Raw genomic sequence first — 20,145 nt, 5'->3', positions numbered from 1 at the left:
ACATATTTTCCTCTTTGAATGCAAATACCCATTGTTTCACTGTCTTTGGACTTCATCTTCCTGATGATAAAACCCTCTCATGGCACTAAGTTTTACCAGTAATCTTTGGGAAAAATAAAGACACTGTTTCTAAACTTCACCTGGCTAGGTGACACATTTCACTCCCTCTTTTGGAAACAATCTAGCCTGGTTTATTTAAAAATGCAAATATTCCCTTGACACCTATGTTTCTAAACTTCCCCATGTTTACCTAATTAAAATTTCAAACCTAACTTTTCTTCTTACATCAAAGCACCCAATTAAGTCTCACCACACACACACACACACACACACACACACACAACTCCAATAATATTGTGAGAATCATTATATCTTGACAGTGGTGCACAGCTATGGGGAAAATGCAGGCAGGTGTGTGGCACCAAGTGAATTGCTCCTCCAGAGAGCCAGCACAGATGTGACGGGCCGAGTGATGGTTACAGCACAGAAAGCATTCTATGTTTCTATGTTGAATACTTATGACTTGTTTTAATCAGCTACTGATATAGTGTAAAGATTTTTACTCGTTTTCAGTGGAAGGATAATGTAATGCAAAAGTTTAAATTTATCTTGAGCTGGAGAATGTGTTTTGTGGTTAGGGATTTTTAGCCTTTAGTTCCCTTTTCCGCATTGGTCAGTGTAGTTCATTCAAGACTTTGTTGCAAAGTCATTGACAACAGTGGAAACATAATGGATATTCCAGCATTCCCCGTAGTACATTCCCCATACCCTTACTTTGTTTCTTGTTGGGTCATAATATTTAAACTGAACTTTACACCATTGAATAGTAGTTCAGTTTGAAGTGACAAATTAAGAATTCCAAAACTTGTCATGCTTTAAAAATTCTGATGTGCCATCAATAAAAAGATTGCATTTTTTGAAATGCTGGTAATTTGTAAATTGTGCCTTTTAGTTAGTTTTCACTTCCATGAAGGGGGTGGTTTAGCTCAGTTGGCTAGAAGGCTAGAATGACACTGACAGGGTGGGTTCAATCCCCGTACCGGTCGTAGTAATTCATTGAGGGCTGCCCCCTTGCCTTGGCCTAAGCTGATGTGGAGTACTGCCCCTCCAAGCTACATAACAATTGTCTCTCGCTAACAGAGAAACATCTGGACTATGGCTAACTGCATTACCTTACCATTTTCACCCATCGTGTCCTTTATTTTTTTCCCTCCCTACCTATGGATCATACATCCTATGGGCTCTGAAATGCACTTGATTTAAACAAAATAATCATTCAAAGATTAAACCGTAGTTTATATGAAGAATTGTATTTGACTGAATTGCTGAATACTATAAAAGGAGACGGAAAGCAAGTTTTAAAAGTGCTGGTCACATCTATTAGCTGTCAATTAGATGTAGAAATGAATCTTCTTGGATGTGACATTATGAAGTTCCATTCCAGTGAACATGTGAATGGGAATAGTGGAGCTGTATGCTGCAAGTTCTATTTGTGAAGAAACTGGGATGGATCTTTGTAGTGCCAGTGGGATTTCTGGACAAAATCTTTTTCTCCAATCTTTTTTAACATCTGGTGCATTAAAAACTTGTTCACGGTGGATAGTTTAGAATACCAGTAGGTTCACCGATTTTGAAAAATGTTATTTATGGCAACAGAATATATAAATTTGATAGTTTTCTTTTTACTGTAACCTTTATACACAAGGTACTGGAATTCCTGGTTTAATATGCTCAATTTTCATAATGAGAACAATCAACTTATGTTTATGTAGATTGGAGGATCTGTCCTAACAATGCACATTTTTTAGTTGTACTATTGTGACCCTTTACAATTTCCGCCAGCTGCCATCCTGTGACAAATTGCGAGCTTATTCTGGAGCTATGGTTAGTTTTTGTAGGAACTAGATTAAAACTGCTCAAACTCATTTTGGGAAGGGCCATTGGAACCACCAGTCAGGAAACCTCATTCCATCAGTTCGATTTGAAACTGTTCTCGGAGAAAGACTTGCATTTATTCTGTCAACCTAAACTAGCAGCTCTGACTGTGGTGGTTTGTTGTGGATTGGTTCCAATAATCTCGCATGACATGGTTTGTGATGTGCCACTGTGAATGTAAATGCACTGTTCATTTCTATTGTGCCCTGATGCACCAGTGAGAATGCAAATGTGCTGACTGTTGCTTTGCATTGTTCTGCTTTTGGAATGTTTCAATTATTCCATAGAAAGTAATTCCAGTGATAAAGATTAGCTGGTACAGAACAGTGGCCCACTGAAGATTATAACAGCATAGCATGTTGGTATCTCCTTAAATCCTTGTGGTGGAGGGGATAGAAGAAGACTTTCTCATAGGCTGGCTGCAAGGAGGAAACTTATTGAAGGTATAGCAATTCCTAGGAGGAATGAAGATTTGGAGGTTGAATCAATTCATACACTAAGATAAAAGCAAAATACTGCGGATGCTGGAAATCTAGAACAAAAACAAAAATACCTGGAAAAACTCAGCAGGTCTGACAGCATCTGCGGAGAGGGATACAGTTGACGTTTCAAGTCCGTCTGAACCTTCATCGGAACTAAGACATATAGAAATGAGATGAAATATAAGCCGGTAGAAGTGGGTGGGACAGGAGAGCTCGATAGGGAGCCAGTGATAGTTGGAGGCCAAGAAGAGACTGCTAAAGATGTCATAGACAAAAGGACAAAGGGGTGTTGACGGTGGTGATATTATCTAAAGGATGTGCTAATGGGGACATTAAGGGAAGCAAGCTAGTGGCAGATGGCCCAAGTGCGGGTGGGGTGGGGGGAAGGGATCGAAATGGGCTAAAAGGTGGAGATGAAACAATAGATCAAAATAAATTTAAAAAATAGGAGGGAAAAAAACATATAGTACAAAAAATTTATAAGTTATTGGGAAAAGGGGGATCAGAAAGGGGGTGGGGATGGAGGAGAAAGTTCATGATCTGAAATTGTTGAACTCAATATTCAGTCCGGCAGGCTGTAAAGTGCCTAGTCGGAAGATGAGGTGCTGTTCCTCCAGTTTGCGTTGAGCCTCACTGGAACATTGCAGCAGGCCAAGGATGGACATGTGGGCATGAGAGCAGGGTGGTGTGTTGAAATGGCAAGTGACAGGGAGGTCTGGGTCATGCTTGCGGACAGACCGAAGGTGTTCTGCAAAGCGGTCACTCAGTCTGCGTTTGGTGTCTCCAATGTAGAGGACATATACCTTTTGTTAGATGCCTTGCAGTGGCCAGATCAAGAACACCAGTGGATTGGTTGTGTTACCATCACTGTAGAGACCAATAACTTCAAAGGGAAATGCGAGCTTCTAGTTACTGACTGAAAGACATACCAATCTTGAACAGGTTTAAAGACTTTTGCTATATCAAATAACTTAAAAAATACACTTGACTAAGCATGTTAACTGTAGGCAACTCATAAACTCTAGAAATGAGCAGTTCTTGTCACTTATCTCTCTCCACAGGAATACAGTTCTAATAGCAAACAGTTCATGGCTGCTCCCAGCTTCCAATGGATTGCTTCTATTTTATTTTCCCTGCTGGGTAACTCCTAATCCCAGAACTGCCTTTCCATGTGAGGATTGTGCTGTAGATAATTTCTTCTCGATCCAAGCTAGGCAAATCTTCCAGCCTCCTTTAACTCCTCATGAACTCTGTCTTCAATCTGAGCATGAGCTCTGCATCAGCATTTTCTCTACTTAGAATCAGCCAAGCCTGCATCTTATTTCTTGCTCTCTACTTCTCAGTTGGCTGCAGACCGCACAGGATGCAACTGCTCTCTGTCTGTGACATCCTGAGGAAGCTTGTAACCTTAGGAGAGGTGGTGGTATAGTGGTAATGTTACTGGGCTAGGAACCCAGAGACCCGGGCTAATGTTCAGGTTCAAATCTTATCATGGCAGCTGGTGGAATTTAAATCCCAGATTTATTAATTGAATTTAAAAAGGAAGCTAGTCTAATGGTGACCACAAAACCATTGTCCATTGTCAATTGTCTCAAAAACCCATCTAGTTCACTAATGGCCTTTAGGGAAGGAAATCTGCCATCCTTACCTGGTCTGGCCTACATGTGACTCCAGACCTGCAGCAATGTGGTTGATTCTTAGCTGGCCTCTAAAATGGCCTGACAAGCCTCTCCATTTTATCAAACCACTACCAAGTCTAAAAAACCAGATGGCCCACCTGGCGTGGACCCTAGGCACTGGAAACAACAACAGCACACTTAGCCCTGTGATGGAAAGTGTTGCCAAGAGTGCTATCAAGCAACACCTACTCAGCAATAAGTTACTAACTGACGTTTGGTTTGCATTCTACCAGAGCCACTCGGCTCCAGACCTCATCACAGCCTTGGCTCAAACATGGACAAAAGGGATGAGTTTGAGGTGAGAGTGACTGCCCTTGTCATCAAGGCAGCATTTGACTGAGTGGCATCAAGGAGCTCAAGCAAAACTGGTGTCAATAGGAATCGGGGGGAAAACTCTCCACTGGTTAGAGTTGTATCTAGCACAAAGGGAGATGGCTGTGGCTGTTGGAGGTCAATCATCTCAGCCTCAGGACATCACTGCAGGAGTTTCAGGGTAGTTTCCTAGGTCCAACCATTTTCAATTGTTTTATCAATGACCATCCCCCCCATCATAAGGTCAGAAGTGAGGATGCACGCTGATTGCGCAATGTTCAGCATCATTTGCGATGACTCAGACACTGAAGCAGTCAGTGTCCATATGCAGCAAGACCTGGAAAATACTCCGGCTTGGGCTGATAACTGGCAAGTAACATTCATGCCAACAAGGGCCAGGCAAAGACTGTCTTCAACAAGATCGAATCCAACCATTTCCCCATGACATTCAATGGCAATGCCATTGCTGAAACCCCCACTATCAATATCCTGGGGGTGACCATTGACCAGAAACTGAACTGGACTACCCATATGAAACACTGGCTACAAGAGTAGGTCAGAGGCTGGAATTTCTGTGGAGAGTAACTCGCCGTCTGACTTCCCAAAGCCTGCCCACCAGCTACAAGGCACAAGTCAGGAGTGTGATGGAATAGTCTCCACTTGCCTGGATGAGTGCAGCTCCTTCAGCACTCCAGAAGATTGACACCATCCAAGACGAAGCAACCTGCTTGATTGGCACCCCATCCGCCACCTTAAACATTCACTCCCCCCACCACTGATGCACAGTGGCTGTAGTGGGTACCATTCTACATGATGCACTGCAGCAGCTTGCGCAGGGATCTTAAGACAGAACCTTCTAAACCCAAAATTTCCACCACAAGGGCAGCAGATGGATGGGAATTTGCAGGTGGTGGTTTTCCCATGCAAGCCTCACACCATTCTGACTTGGAACTAAAACAAAAACAGAATTACCTGGAAAAACTCAGCAGGTCTGGCAGCATCGGTGGAGAAGAAAAGAGTCGACGTTTCGAGTCCTCACGACCCTTCCACAGAACTGAGTATAGTTAGGAGAGGGGTGAAATATAAGCTGGTTTAAGGTGGGCGGGGGGAGAGAGAAGTTGAGAGGGAGGCGGGGGTGGTTGTAGGGACAAGCAAGCAGTGATAGGAGCATATAATCAAAAGATGTCACAGACAAAAGGATCAAAGAGGTGTTGAAGGTGGTGATATTATCTAAGAAAATGTGCTAATTAAGAATGGATGGCAGGACACTCAAGGTACAGCTCTAGTGGGGGTGGGGTGGAAAGACTGACAAGGTACTAGCAGATTTAAAAATAATGGAAATAGGTGGGAAAAGAAAAATCTATATAAATTATTGAAAAAAACAAAAGGGAGGGGGAAGAAACGGGGTGGGGATGGGGGGAGGGAGTTTAAGATCTAAAGTTGTTGAATTCAATATTCAGCCCGGAAGGCTGTAAAGTGCCTAGTCGGAAGATGAGGTGCTGTTCCTCCAGTTTGCATTGGGCTTCACTGGAACAATGCAGCAAGCCAAGGACAGACATGTGGGCAAGAGAGCAGGGTGGAGTGTTAAAATGGCAAGCGACAGGGAGGTTTGGGTGTTTCTTGCGGACAGACTGCAGGTGTTCTGCAAAGCGGTCGCTTAGTTTGCGTTTGGTCTCTCCAATGTAGAGGAGACCGCATTGGGAACAACGAATGCAGTAGACTAAGTTAGGGGAAATGCAAGTGAAATGCTGCTTCACTTGAAAGGAGTGTTTGGGCCCTTGGACGGTGAGGAGAGAGGAAGTGAAGGGGCAGGTGTTGCATCTTCTGCGTGGGCATGGGGGGGTGCCATAGGTGGAACTATATCGCTGTTCCTTCACTGTCGCTTGGTCAAAATCTTGGAACTCCACCACCCCCCCAACAGCACTGTGGGTGTACCTACAACACACGGACTGCAGTGGTTCAAGAAGACAGCTCACCATCACCTTCTCAAACGCAATTAGGTATGGGCAATGAATGCGGGACAAGCCAGCAATGCCCACATCCCAGGAACAATTTTTTTTTAAAAAGCCTGTTCTCAAAACCATCTTTATCTACCCTCTTCCCCATGGCAACAGGAAACACTTAGCTTTGCATTGAATAGAAATGTTAATTATTTTTGATCCCTACTCTCTTTCATCTTAGAAGTAAAGGGTTAGTTTGCAGCACCAGTGTTTACAACTTAACAGCTATAACACCTTTCTGGGACTTTGGGAGACTTGGGGCCTGTTCATGGTATTCAGTACCTGCTGGCATTGTCTGCAAGCATCTCCTTGCACACCTCACTCAATAAAAATATGAATTTTCCTCCTATCTCTAACAATTTAAACCACCGAGGCTTACTGTAAGGCAGACTCCAGGTCACATGACCCCTTTCAGCTACCTACATTTAAAGCTACAGTCTGAAAATATTGCAATCTTCTAAACCAAAAGATGCAATACTAAAACATAACCTTATAAACCTCATGATTGTAACAATTGGTAACCATTTGATTTGTATTCCTTCATGTTTAAAGGATGTTGAGGAGAGAGGAATCTATCTGACAGAATTGGAATTTGATATATTGTAAATGTATTGGGATTAACTTGTTAGTCACATGACAGCTAACGAAAGTTCTTGCCATTTGTTTAGGTAGTATTGATACTTCATTGTAGTAATTATAGTTCTGATAAACGTAGGACTGTAGCTTTTAAGAATAATCCTGTGTTGTACGATCACATGATTTGTGTAAACCAATCAGTTTACAGCATGGGAACCTCTAGGCGGGAGTTCTTCTATAGTTATGGAGTTAGATGCACATGTAGCTGCTGCTGCTGTCTTGTAAATAAAGTTCAATGTTTCCACCAAGAAAAGTTGCCTGGAAAGCCAACTCATATTTTCGTGCCTGCTATTCCCCAAAACACTCTATGACTATGTGGAACACAAATGACTTTACTCCCAGTAAATTTCTAGATCAGGATTTTCCTCAAGTATATATGACCTGACTGCAGTTTGTTGTGCAGTATCTGGTGGGACAGATGAAACAGTAGCTTTAGAGATGACTGGGAAACATCTGAGCCTTTTTTAACCTGATCAGCTGCAACTTGTTTCAGGTAAACTTATTATTGCTACAAAGGTCATCTGCGGCTGGTTGGAGTTTGACGTGTTTTTTTAAAACCTGCAAGCTATTAAAATTAAGCCTGCTAAATCCAGTAATTTGAAATTAGAGATGCAGAGCCCTTTGTCATATGGGTCCATCGCAGATTTATTTACTGAACTAGAACCTTTGTTCTCTGAACTTGTGTTTAAAGTATTTGTATTTTCCACAGCTCCAGATATCCTGGCTGATGAAGACTAAATCTTGGTGGTGAAGTGGGCAGCAAAGCTTTGTGGCATTTCCCAATAATACGTAAGGTCACTTTACAGTATTTGTTTCTATACAAAGTGAATGACTGACATTTCAGTAGGTACAAGCTGAATGAGAATGAACAGAAATTTATGGAATACAATGTTCTAAATGCCCTTTGTAACGAAGATAATAATGCTGTGCAGTTCTGATCAGTATGATATCTGAGGGGTGCAATTGATGAATAAAGTTGAGAAATTAGATATTTGGGAATAACATAATGGGGAAAGGCTTGAGTCAGAAATCATGGATGTCAGTATTCTGGGAGTCTCAACCAACAGGGGTGGTGGGGGCATGAGTGGTTTCTGTCCTCCCTCTCTTCCATGCTCTGGGTTTGCCCTCCTCCCTGTCTTACAGATGACTTCCTGAGGACTCAAATTACATGCAGTAACATAAAGTGATCTGGCATCATGTCATGTGATCAGATGTCACATGGGTCAAATGTCACATGGTCAGACTTTCATGTGAGCCAACCTCCAGGAATGTCTCCAACTACAGTTAGCAACTCAAACCCCACTCCTTTATAAGCATCTACTGTTGATAGTTTATATTTTTTCTGATTGTAGAGATAATGTGTTAAGATGAGTTTTTTTATTTCGGACCTTAAGTCCATTAATTTGTGTGACCTTCACAGCTCCACGTGTTGAAGACTGTTCATTTTAGGGAAAGAAAATATGAAGCAAACATTTGACAATATTAGCTTTTGAATAACTTGGTGTTGGGAGCAGCTGGACTTGCATACTGAAAAAAAAAGTTAATTATTGTCCATTAACCAGGAACAAGAACTGTAGCCTGAAAGATAGAAATGTGCAACCGTTTGTCAACACAATTGAAATGTTTAGTTGAGAGCCAGCAACCACTCTCTGTTTTGAGAGGAAGATGGTGTTGTTTTTGACTGAGACTTAATTTAAATATTACAGTTCAGTGATTCATTTAATAGTTTCTGAATCTCTCTGGTTTTCTGTCTTGTTTGGAAGTCTATGACAGAATGAAAATTACCGTTGTGTCTGACTGCAGCTTGAAGGAAAAGGTCAACATGAATATTCAGAAGATGAGCACTTTCTTATTCACTTCCTCCCTTTCCTGCTTTTGGAAGAAAATGTTTTTTAGATGAAGCATTATAGAATGTTGCGTGTCAGCATGGATTTTGTTGGAGAGAATTTCAGAGGATTATTAGCTTAGTCAGCCTGCAGTTCAGCAGATGTTATTTTCTGTTTTGACTAGTGCGTTCAAGAAGAATTGACTGAATTAGTTGCGGTCATAGGACATATTAGTAGGGGTATTTGAATCTACTCTCTCTCTTTTCATTTAATGTTCCTAATTCACCTGTTCCATACGATTTTAAAATGCCTCTAAAATAATCTGTCAGAGACATTCTTTGCAGGTTGAAAAGTTTCAGGCTCTCCAGTCTTGTATCTCAGATTCCAGGATCAGTGCCTTGGCTCTTCTCTGCACTGGCAATAGCACTTGAACGTCTCTCTTGTATCTTGGTGACCACAGCTGAACACAGTGCTCAAGATGTAGCCTGACCAGAGTACTGCCTTCCTCTGACTGGTGGGCCAAAAATGTTGGTTTTGCAGTTCAATATACTCTTAGGTCTTATTGATGTATTACACGGCCATAGGTTAATAAGGATGTAAGAAAAGCAAGCAAAGCGCTGGGATTTGAGTGGAATGGAGTTGTACATTCATTGTGAAATTTTACAGAACTTTTGTTAAACCGCACTTGCAGCACTGTTTTTTGTTCTGGGTCTCCACATAATCAAAATGATATAGCAGCAGCAAAAACAATGAAATCAGAATGGGGAGGTTATAACTACCTACCTCAATCTGTTTAGCCTTTCCACTCCTTTTGAGGAACAGAAGGCTAAGGAGTAACTGAATCGAGGTCTTTAAAATTACGGAGGGGTTTTATAGAGTAGATGTAGGAAATATGTTTCCACTTTTGGGGGAGTTCAAAGCTAATGGCCATAAATATAAGGTAGTTACTAATAAATCCAATAAAGAATTCAAGAGAAATTTCTTTACCCAGAGGGTGGTTAGAATGTGAAAATCACTACCACATGGAGTAGTTGAGGCCAATGGCAAAGATGCATTTAAGGGGAAGTTGGATAAGCACATGAGGGAGGAAGGAACAATGTGTTATGCTGATTAGATTAGATGACAGGTAGTGGTAGGAGGCATGTTAAGCACTGACATAGTTCTCGTCAGCCAGGTGTCAAATGTGCAGAAAGTGATTTCCATTTGCAATTGTCTCGAAACCGATCTACTGAGAAATGTTTAGAGCTAGAATCTATTTTGGTTGAAATGAAGTGTGTGCATGCTTTCCATAGGGTATATGCCTTGAGATTTTACTTATTGGCAAAAATAGCTTGGAGGTCCCTAAGTATATTGCAGAGATAGCTTTGGAATTTAAGCACTTAATACTATGCAGTTTACTAGCAAAGAGCCCCTGCAAACTACTTGCAGCTTTTCCACTCAGAATCATCCTGCCCATTTGAACGTTGGCTTGTAGTGTGATCTGGAATGCAAAGGGGAAAGTACTAGCTTGCATTGAGGGGTCTAATGTAGTAGGTCCCTTTTAATGGATCAGGCTGACTGCTCATAGTGCCTTGGAGTACTGCAGATCTTGTGTCAGGTAATTGAGTCTGCCACAGAGGGATGATTTTAACTGTTTTCATGGTCTACATTTGCTGGCTGCTTTATCTGCAGGCATCATGCAGCTAATAGTGTCCAAAAATTGGAACTCACTGGATATTTTACAACCTGAAATGAGGGCTCCTTTTTCTTTTGAAGGGTATTTTCTACTTACATTGGTCCTAGAAAGACCAAAGGATCTGCTGCTCCTGCAACAGCAATGCATTTTGGCAGTGATGTCACTGTGCATACACAAGGACATGCCTAGTGGCATCATGACAGTCTCAATTCTGTATGCAAGCAGGTCAAAACCAGTCTGCATTAACATGGAACAATGATCCCCACAGTACAGCTGATTTACAAGAAGATTGGCCGCTCTGGAGGAAGGCATACTTGGTTCACGCTACCAAGCGTGTAGTATAAAATACAATATTCTAGGTGTGGTCTAACTAGTGCCTTGTATAGTTTTAGCAAGACTTCCCTATTTGTATACTCCATTCCCTTTGAAATAAAGGCCAACATTCCATTTGCCTTCCCTATTACCTGCTGAACTTGTATGCTAGCTTTTTGTGATTCATGCACGAGGACCCCCAAATCTCTCTCTGCTGCATTTTTTTGCAGTCTTTCTCCATTTAAATAATATTCAGCTCTTCTATTCTTCCTGCAAAGGGCACAATCTCACATTTTCCCACATTATATTCCATCTGCCACGTTTTTGCCCACTCACTTAAATGTAGTATAAAAATTGAACTTTTCTGATTGCTTCAAGGTGATATCCTGGTAATGGACCAATGTCAACAACAAGGCAACCCTGTTTCTCTTGCTGCTGTCCCTTTCCAGAGAACTTGTGAACCGTTTAATGGATTTCCAACAGGCGTTCAATAAGCTACCGTACATAAGGCTACTTAATATAAGAGCCTATGCTGTTGGAGGCAGTATATTAGCATGGATAGAGGATTGGCTAACCAATAGAAGACCGAGTTGGGATAACTAGTGGAGTACCACAGGGGTCTGCGATGAGGCCACAATTATTTGCAATATATATTAATGACTTGGATGAGGGAAGTGAATGTGCTATTGTCAAGTTTGCAGATGACACAAAAATAGATGGAAAGGCAAGTGATGAGGATGACACAAGGAGCATACAGAGCGATATAGACAGGTTAAGTGAGTGGGCAAAAACTTGGCAGATGGAATATAATGTGGGAAAATGTGAGGTTGTGCACTTGGCAGGAAGAATAGATGAGCTGAATATTATTTAAATGGAGAAAGACTGCAGAAGGCTGCAGCATGGAGGGATTTAGGGGTCCTCATGCATGAATCCCAAAGAGCTAGCATGCAAATTCAGGTATTAGGGAAGGCAAATGGAATGTTGGCTTTTATTTCAAAGGGAAATGAGTATAAAAATAGGGAAACCTTGCTAAAACTAAACAAGGCACTAGTTAGACCATACCTAGAATATTGTGAACAGTTTTGGTCCTCTTATCTAAGGAAAGATATACTGGCATTGGAGGCAGTCCAGAGAAAATTTGCTAGGTTGATCCTGGGTATGGAGGGATTTTCTTATGAGGAGAGGTTGAGTAGATCGGGCCAGTACTCAATGGAGTTTAGAAGAATAAGAATCTTATTGAAAGATATAAGATTCTTAGGGGGCTTGACAGGGTAGATGCTGAGAGGTTGTTTCCCCTTGTGGGAGGCTCTTGGACCAAAGGGTATAATCTCAGAGTAAGGGGCCAGCCATTCAAGACACAGATGAGGAATTTCTTCTCTCGGGGGCAGTGAATCTGTGGAATTCTTTACTGTAGAGGACTGTAGAGTCTGGGTCGTTAAGTATATTCAAGGCTGAGATAGACAGATTTTTAATCAGTAAGGGAATCAAGGGTTATGGAGAAAAGGCAGGAAAGTGGAGTTGAGGATTATCAGATCAGCAATGATCACATTGAATAGCAGAGCAGACTTGATGGGCTGAATGGCCTACTTTTGCTCCTACATCTTATGGTCTTATGGAAACCTGTTTACACTGGTGGATGAAACTTATACTTGGCATTGGCACGGTACCCACTTGGTATATGTGCTTAATGCCATTTCAGCTATTGTGGTTCCTTTTCCCCCAAGGAATCTTCTATGATGTGTAAAATAATTTTCTCTACTTTCCTTTGGGAACCTATTGCTTGGCAATTATACTGTTAACTGGTGAGATCCATTGTGTGGGAGGCATAAAAGAATGCAGGCAACAAAAATATTCTGAGCTAGTTTTCATCTGAGCCTGTACACTGGGATTCCTGCCACCCCCTGTTTCATGATGCTTCTCAGGATGTCTCTGTGATTCTAGTTTGTTTTTCCAAAAAAGATATCTTATAACTAGAATTATGAATATATAAATTTTTTTTCTTTTTAATTGTATTTGTCGGGGTAAAGAATGTATTTTCTCTACAAAGCTGCAAGTGAAACCTAGCGCTTTAATAGGAGGAAAGGTTGGAAGTGGCAGGAGTAAACTGTGATGCCGGTACCTAGGCTGATGGAACTTGGGAGGTGAAGTAATGAAATGGAATTTCAGATCAGAGAAAAGTGAAAAGGAGGAAGATAAAGGGGCAGATCAGTAGACTTTGAATGTTGTGATTGAGGAGTGAACGATCAATACTGCAAAAATGTGTTTACAGTACAATGTTGTAGTGTAATTCATCATTCTAGCTAAAATACAAAAGGTCATGTTTGTGCTGATATGACACAAATGGGGAAAGGTTGCTTGGCTCCTGGCTCTTGGGATGTACTTTGGAATTTATTTTTACAAACCAATATCTCAGTAATAGGAAGGGCTGAAGAATTAGTAACAAATTAATTTTGCTGTGTGGTCTTTTTTTAAATTCACTGCAGCTCTGTGTTTTTCTTGGACATGATCTTGTAAGTATGAAGGAACTGTTCTGAAGTTCATCTTTTTTTAAAAAAAGTATGGAAACATTTGGACGAAAGGAATAGTTACTAACTCTGACCAGCTGTCTATAATGTTATGAGATACAGTGAGACTGCATTAAATGGGATACTCTAGGATCGTGCTGTCAATGTTGAACAAAGGAACCAGTATCTCACTCTATTGTACAATAACTGTCCTTTAAGAACGTAATGGCTCTTTTTCTTCTCCTTTCCATTGCTTGCGGGTAAGTCCACTGAGTTACACAGACTTGGAAACAAAGAGAATGTGTCCAGGTATTGCCTTTTTCAACTAAACAAAAACTTCGGGTACAACTTTTCCCTGGTGCATTCTCAATGACAATGCCTCGACCAATCAGAATCCATTTGTCAACCAATCAACACCCTTTTCTCATGCAATATGAATCATTGTTCCCTTTGAAATTTGGTATTCTTGCTTCTGTCCTGATGAGTGCAAAATGAAAAGGCTCGACAGCATCTCATTTTTTTTCAGCATACTCAAGTTCTGAACTACCAAGGGTAGTGGCTACTTGGAAAATAGTTGTTTTGCACGCTACTCGTGTAGCAGAATGGTGAACTGTTCTCTCTTAATGCATCAATGATGTTGCTGAGGCTTGTCCACCAAGGAATTCTCTTCCCTCACCCCAAAAACAGGAATGCCCTGGTTCATCCTGTGTTAGCTGACCTCAGGTGCAATACAGTGCAAAACTGCAATTGTTCTTGGCATTGATTGCCTAGGGGGAAGAAAAATCAGCCAGAATCCTGGTCCCAGTTGTTGTTGTTGTTTCCTGACTCCTGACCCATTGTGTGAACTTCCCATTAGAACATGATTTGGGTTGAATTGCTCACCCTGTTCCTCACCAATTGACTAACTTGCAATACACTCTGACATGATTCGCTATCAATTTGCCTTTATGTGGCGATTTTAACATTCAAGAATGCCCCACAGCACTTAAAAGCACAATCGGGCAAAAAAATTACTAAGGAGCTAATGGGGGTGCCTTAAAAACATGGGGCAAAATGTTACGCTTTGCGAGCAGGTGTGCCTCCGACCCGAGCAGACGTGAAATAGCGCAAGCAACCTTCAGGTCGGCGGGTGTGTGCCGGTGTTGATGCCACGCGCGCCAAGAATTAAAAGGCCACTTTAGGCCATTAAAAAGGCAATTGTTCGTGATTTTACATTGTCCGTGCAATTTCATGCTCAGCCAACGAGCAGGCGGGCAGCCCACTTTTAATGAAACGTCATCCAAGGGCAGGATAACAAGGGTCTGCAGCATTGCCATTGTGAGTAGTGAGAAGATTAGGAGATAGCTGCTGGTTGCTATTTGAATTTGATGGCTTCATCTCTGTTCTGAGCTTCATTCTTAGCATTTCTAGGCTTCATTTCAGGACTCATTGGTGTCTCCAAGGCCCCCGAAGAAGTTTGACTGTTTGGAGCCTTCCAGGTATCAGACACCTTTCTGTTACCCTGGTAATGGGGATTGTGCTCTCCACTGGTGGCACCTCCTCAGGAGGAATAGGAGGGCAGATGGGAGTGGAGGCCAGTGTTCCTATGCAGATTCCAGGGGAGTGACCTGTCTGAGGAGAGGCACAGGCACAGGCACAAGAGGCGCAGGGACAGTAGGAAGTAAAGCATAAAGGGCCACATAAGACGCCACTATCCTGCTGCCGGGATTTACAGGCAGTGATGCAGCTACCTCAACATGTCTGAGGTGCAATGCTGAAGGAGGCTCTGCTTCCCCAGGGAGACTGTGACCTCCATTTTCCAGATGATTGGGCCTGAGATCAGCTCCGACTGTGTGGGCGGACACCCCATGCCAGTGGCTGAAGGTCACAGTGACTCTCAACTTCTATGCCTCCAGCTCTTTCCAGGGGTCAGCAGGGGATCTTCGTGGAGTGTCCCAATCAACTGTCCACAGTTGCATCAAGCTGGTGACTGATGGCCTGTTCAGGCAGATAATGGCATTTATTCATTTCCGAACGGACGAGGCCAGCGATTGCTGGGTTCCCCCCACATCCAGGGTGCAATCGACTGCACACTTTTGGACATCAAGACGCCAGCGGGTCAGCCGAGTGCCTTTGTCAACAGGAAGGGCCTCCATTCTGTGAACGTCCAGATAGTTTGTGACCATAACACGCAGATTCTGCAAGTCCGTGCAAGGCACCCTGACAGCTCACATGATGCTTTTGTCCTCAGACACCCCCAGGTGCTGAGGCTATTCAGTGCTCCAGCCTGGCTGGATGGATGGCTATTCGGTGACGAGGCCTCTCCGCCACCTAAGAACAGAGGCAGAGCAACGTTAAAATAGGAATCATGCCTCCGCAATGGCAGTGATGGAGAGGACCATAGGTCTTCTGAAGATGCGCTTCTGATGCCTGGACTATTCAGAGGGAGCACTTCAATACTTCTCCCAGAGCGGGTGTCAATGATGGTGGTTGCATGCTGCGCTCTCCACAATCTGGCTCTGGCAAGGGCCGGGGGGGAGCTCACTGGAGGAAGAGGAACTTGAGGCAGCTCCTCAGGCCACAGAGGATGAATCCAGTGGTGAGTCCTAAGAGGAGCCTGGTAAGGAGAATGCTGAGGGCATGGAGGCAGACCTCTGGACCCTTCAGGAAGGTAGGGACACCTTGATCCAATGCTCCTTCAGCCAGGCTGCTATAAGATCTGCTTCCACCTCATGCCAGTGATGCCACCTTGATCCCGGATGTTTGAAATGACCCTTTCCTTTGAACCAAAGTCTACTCTGCCTGTGCAATAAAGTTTAGAGCCACTCACGTGCAGCATTAGATACTGGCGTGCCCTGTAGATACTGGCGTGCCCTGTAGATACTGGCGTGCCCTGTAGATACTGGCGTGCCCTGCTCCTACCAAACAAGTGAAGCATACTCGGGCCATTAACACAAAAAGAACATTTATATCATGTTGACACTCAAATCAAATGAACATAGATATATATGGTATTAATGGCAACACTAGTAAACATATTAACAAAACATGGCAGAACAGAAGATCACCACCCATGATTAGCCCCTCTTGCGCTCATGGTGCCTTAAATTTACGTTTGTAAGTGCTGCGTCTTGTTGCCCCCATTGCTGGCAGTGGCATTGGAGGCAACCTGCTGACTGTGCTGTCCAGTTGACCTTGACCTTGGCGGTCGTCCTCTGGCCAGTGAAGCCTGTTCTGGCCCTTCCTGGGAGGGAGCGGCCAGTGCCAAGGCTGGCATCTGGGCCGCGTGGCCTAATTTCTGCTCCTATGTCTTATGGTCTTATGATCTCCCCAGTCATCGCAGCTTTATCAGATGCCACGGACACTGGCAGAGGGGTGGAAGAGCTGCTGCCTTCATCCAGAGCTTGCAGAGGCAAGCAGCTTGTTCGCCATCGTGAGGTCAGTCTGGACCTCCCTGCTCGCAATTAATGGACGGGCATCTAGCTGGTTGCCTCATCTATCACCCACACTGGCACTGACCACCTGAGGTCAATGTCTGTGTGAGGGCTTGCAGGTCCGAGCACAACCCCAGGAACTCTTGATTCTGTCTGTGGAATTGCCTCTCCGTGAGAGTCGTCACTCCCTCCAGGGAGGAGGCAGTGCGCTCGGTGATGAGGGTAAGACGTAGCTCTGTTTGACCCCATTCTTTATCTCAACTTTCAGAGGTGCAGCTGTCAAACTGGTGCCGTGGAAGGACCTTATGAGATTGCAAAGCTTGGGAGGACGGTTGACTTTTGTCCACTATCCGGTAGAGGCCCATCCTGCTCATGGTGTCAAATGCTTTTGTGAGATCCACAAAAGCAAGGTGGAGTGGAGTTTTCTGCTCTTGAAGCTGACGCAGGGAGAAGATCATGTCTACTGTGGATCTGCCTGGTTTGAAGCCACATTGTGCTTCCAGGTATGTTCTGTTGGCTAGTCAATGGAGCCTTGTTACAATGACTCTGGCAAAGGCCTTCCCAGTGATGCTGAGAAGCAAGATGCACTGGTAGTTGTTGCAATCCCCTCGATTGTCTTTTTTCTTGTATAACATGATTATATTTGCATCATATACATCCTCTTGGGCAGAGCCACCTCTAGGTGGTTGTGGAGGTATGGTAGCAGATGGGGCTTTCCATACTTTAATAGCTCAACTGGTATTCCATCCTTTCCAGCTGCTTTCTGTGCTGCTAAGGAGTCAATGGCCTTTGTGAGCTCAAGTAATGAGGGTTCTGCATCAAGCTGATACCTGACAGGTAGCTGCAAAAGATCATCAAGCAGAGGCAGAGAGATACCTGTCTCAGATGAGTATAGCTTGAAGTAGTGCTCCACTCAGTGGGCCATTTTTGTTCCTGTTGGTGAGTACTTCCCCATTTGCAGATTTCAAAAGAGCAACTTGGGTGATGGCGGGGCCAGATGTTAAACCATCGTACATAGTGTGAAGGTTACCATTTTCACCAGCAGATTGCATTTCTTTGCATAGATTGATCCAATACTTGTTGGCACGGTACCTTACCTTTATTTCTATCACTTAAGTTTCTTCTTATCTTCACTGAAGATGTTGCTTTGTTGTCTTCTGCACAACTGGCTTGCCTCACATGAGAGTGACTTGTGCTTTAGGGCTAGGAGACCAGTTGCAAGTCAGCTGAGCTGCGCTCTTTGCTTCAAGGACAGGAGTAATTTCTGCAAGGTGGGTCTCGAGCCTGTCTTTGTTCCTGTTTCTTCCTTTGCCAAACATGGTTACTGCAGCTTCAAAGATGACTGACTGCAGAGATTTCCACGCTTCATCAGCATTATATAATCTTCAATAAAAAAAATATTCACATCAGCACTCCACTGGACCGCAGTGAACTTTTTATGGATGCCAATATGTAAACATGACTGTGTTTACAAGAACATAGCTGGGAAAATACTGTCTGACTTGTGCACATGGTGCTATGTTATACAAAATTCTGTACACTATTGGTGTTCTCCAACTGTACTGGAAAATGCATCTTTTAATTTGTTTTTATTTCTATCACTTAAGTTTCTTCTTATCTTCACTGAAGATGTTGCTTTCTTGCTGAGGTTTCATGGGCCTTGATTGTCCCTTCGTACCTCATCCAATTAGCCATTGCTGTCAGTATTATGTTATTGAAATTACTTGACCACAGGACATCACAGTAGACCTCCATCGTATCATGCATGTGTATTTCCAATGGAAGACTTCTCCACACCTCCACCTGCCCCTCCCGACCCTCCAAAACACCAGGTGCAGAGAGAAGGAAATAAATAATGCTTTCATTTATAGAGCCTTTTTCATGACCACCAGACTTTTCAGAGTTTTACAGCTAATGATTTACTTTGGAAGTATAGTCACTGGTGTAACTTGTGCATAGCTTGTGCTTCCCTGTTTGTCTGCACACTTGAACATAATTGTTGCGGACATGCAAATCGAAAATTTTAATGCTTTGTTTTTATTCAGCTGTGTCTAAGGTTGAAGTAGATATTTATCAATAGTAGTTTCACTTTTAACATGTAGTTTCCTCAAAGAACTTTCTTCACACCCTGTTATTATAAACTGGTAGAAGACAAGGTTAAGGTTTTAAAAGCTTCAAAATGCTGAATTTAAGAAATGCTGAGAAGTTGGAATGGAGCAGGCAGGCCTACAATTTCCTGCTGTTGGCCTGTACGTTGGTTTGTCAGCATGTTCTTGCCTCAAGCCCATTTTGGGAAAGGCTCGTTTCCAGGGAATGGAGTGGATGTGGCTGTTGGCCATCCAGTGAAGGGATAGTACCTGCATGATGGCCTGGCAATTTGTCCTCTTTATAATTATACGCTTTTAAAAAGCCTTTAGAGGGTGCCTCTGTCTTGAGGCGCCCTCTATCTCCTACCTGCACTGACAGCTTCCACCTCTGATGTGGGGCTGCCAATCTTACAGTGTTGGTAGGTCTCCTATTGGCCCTACAGCCTTAAGAACTCACCTGCCACACTTAATAGGACAGGGCTTAAGGAGGCAGCTGCTTAATTGGCCTCCTTGTCTTGTCACTGTCAGTCTGGGTTCCCAACTCTGAATCAGCCCAGCATTGGGATCCGGACCCTGGAACAAAAATTCAGTTCAAAGTTTTTAATTGGAGGTTCTTGTAAGTGGGTTTCTTTGTGCTCCATCTCCAGGCAGTTAGAACAATGTAAGCTTTGCAGTGAAACTACTATATCACTGCAAATATAAAATTGAAATTAAAATTTATAATTCTTTAATATATTTTTCAGTATTCGTAATTGTATATTTAGAATATTTAATGTAACCATGTGTTTCTTTAATCTGCATGTTGCATTACACAATTCATAATGCTTGAAGTCATTGGAGCTTTACATTTAATGTCAGTGTTGTCTTGCTCTTGTTTTTGCCCCTTTAGTCTCACCACAATTTGCATCTCGCTGTATATCTATGCAGAATTCTCTGGCAGGAGCAGCTTTCTTCTGCACAGTGCTAATCAATCAATAGTGGTAACATTTTCAGTCCCCATTCTCCTGCCTTATGGAAATACCCTTTGCCAAATCACATTCTGCCTTGTTTTCAAAATCCCTTTCTTTGGGTTGAATTTTTGTGACCCACCCCCCACTTTTCCCTCCTTGCCTTCTCAATGTGAAATGCTGTAAGTACTCTTCTGGTATGTGAGGAGTGCTGTAGAAGTGCAAGTTGTTCGGTTGTGTCACACCAACTGTCAGAGAACTACAATGGATGCAAGGTGAATTTTTTTTAGAGAAATGCTGGCCCTGCAGTATAATGTCAGGGATGCTTCTTTTGGAG

The 20,145-nt window shown here is 42.9% G+C and overlaps 1 protein-coding gene across 7 annotated transcripts in view; it reads left to right on the top strand.

Annotated features, from left to right (window-relative positions):
• The window catches only part of sipa1l1 (signal-induced proliferation-associated 1 like 1), a 366,264-nt gene that overhangs the window by 82,196 nt on the left and 263,923 nt on the right, over positions 1 to 20,145 (top strand). For 6 of the 7 annotated variants that reach the window (XR_013579509.1, XM_078563127.1, XM_078563121.1 and 3 more), the window contains exon 2: positions 7,754 to 7,833. The exons of the other annotated variant lie outside the window; for it this stretch is intronic. The gene's annotated coding sequence lies outside the window, so the exon portion shown is untranslated. The remainder of the gene's footprint in view (positions 1 to 7,753; positions 7,834 to 20,145) is intronic. 7 annotated transcript variants of the gene reach the window in all.

Source organism: Cetorhinus maximus, chromosome 18 (genome assembly GCF_964194155.1).
Source record: "Cetorhinus maximus chromosome 18, sCetMax3.hap1.1, whole genome shotgun sequence".
NCBI lineage: Eukaryota > Metazoa > Chordata > Chondrichthyes > Lamniformes > Cetorhinidae > Cetorhinus > Cetorhinus maximus.
The sequence above is the reverse complement of the archived record's forward strand: the minus strand, read 5'-3'. Positions and strand labels throughout refer to the sequence as shown.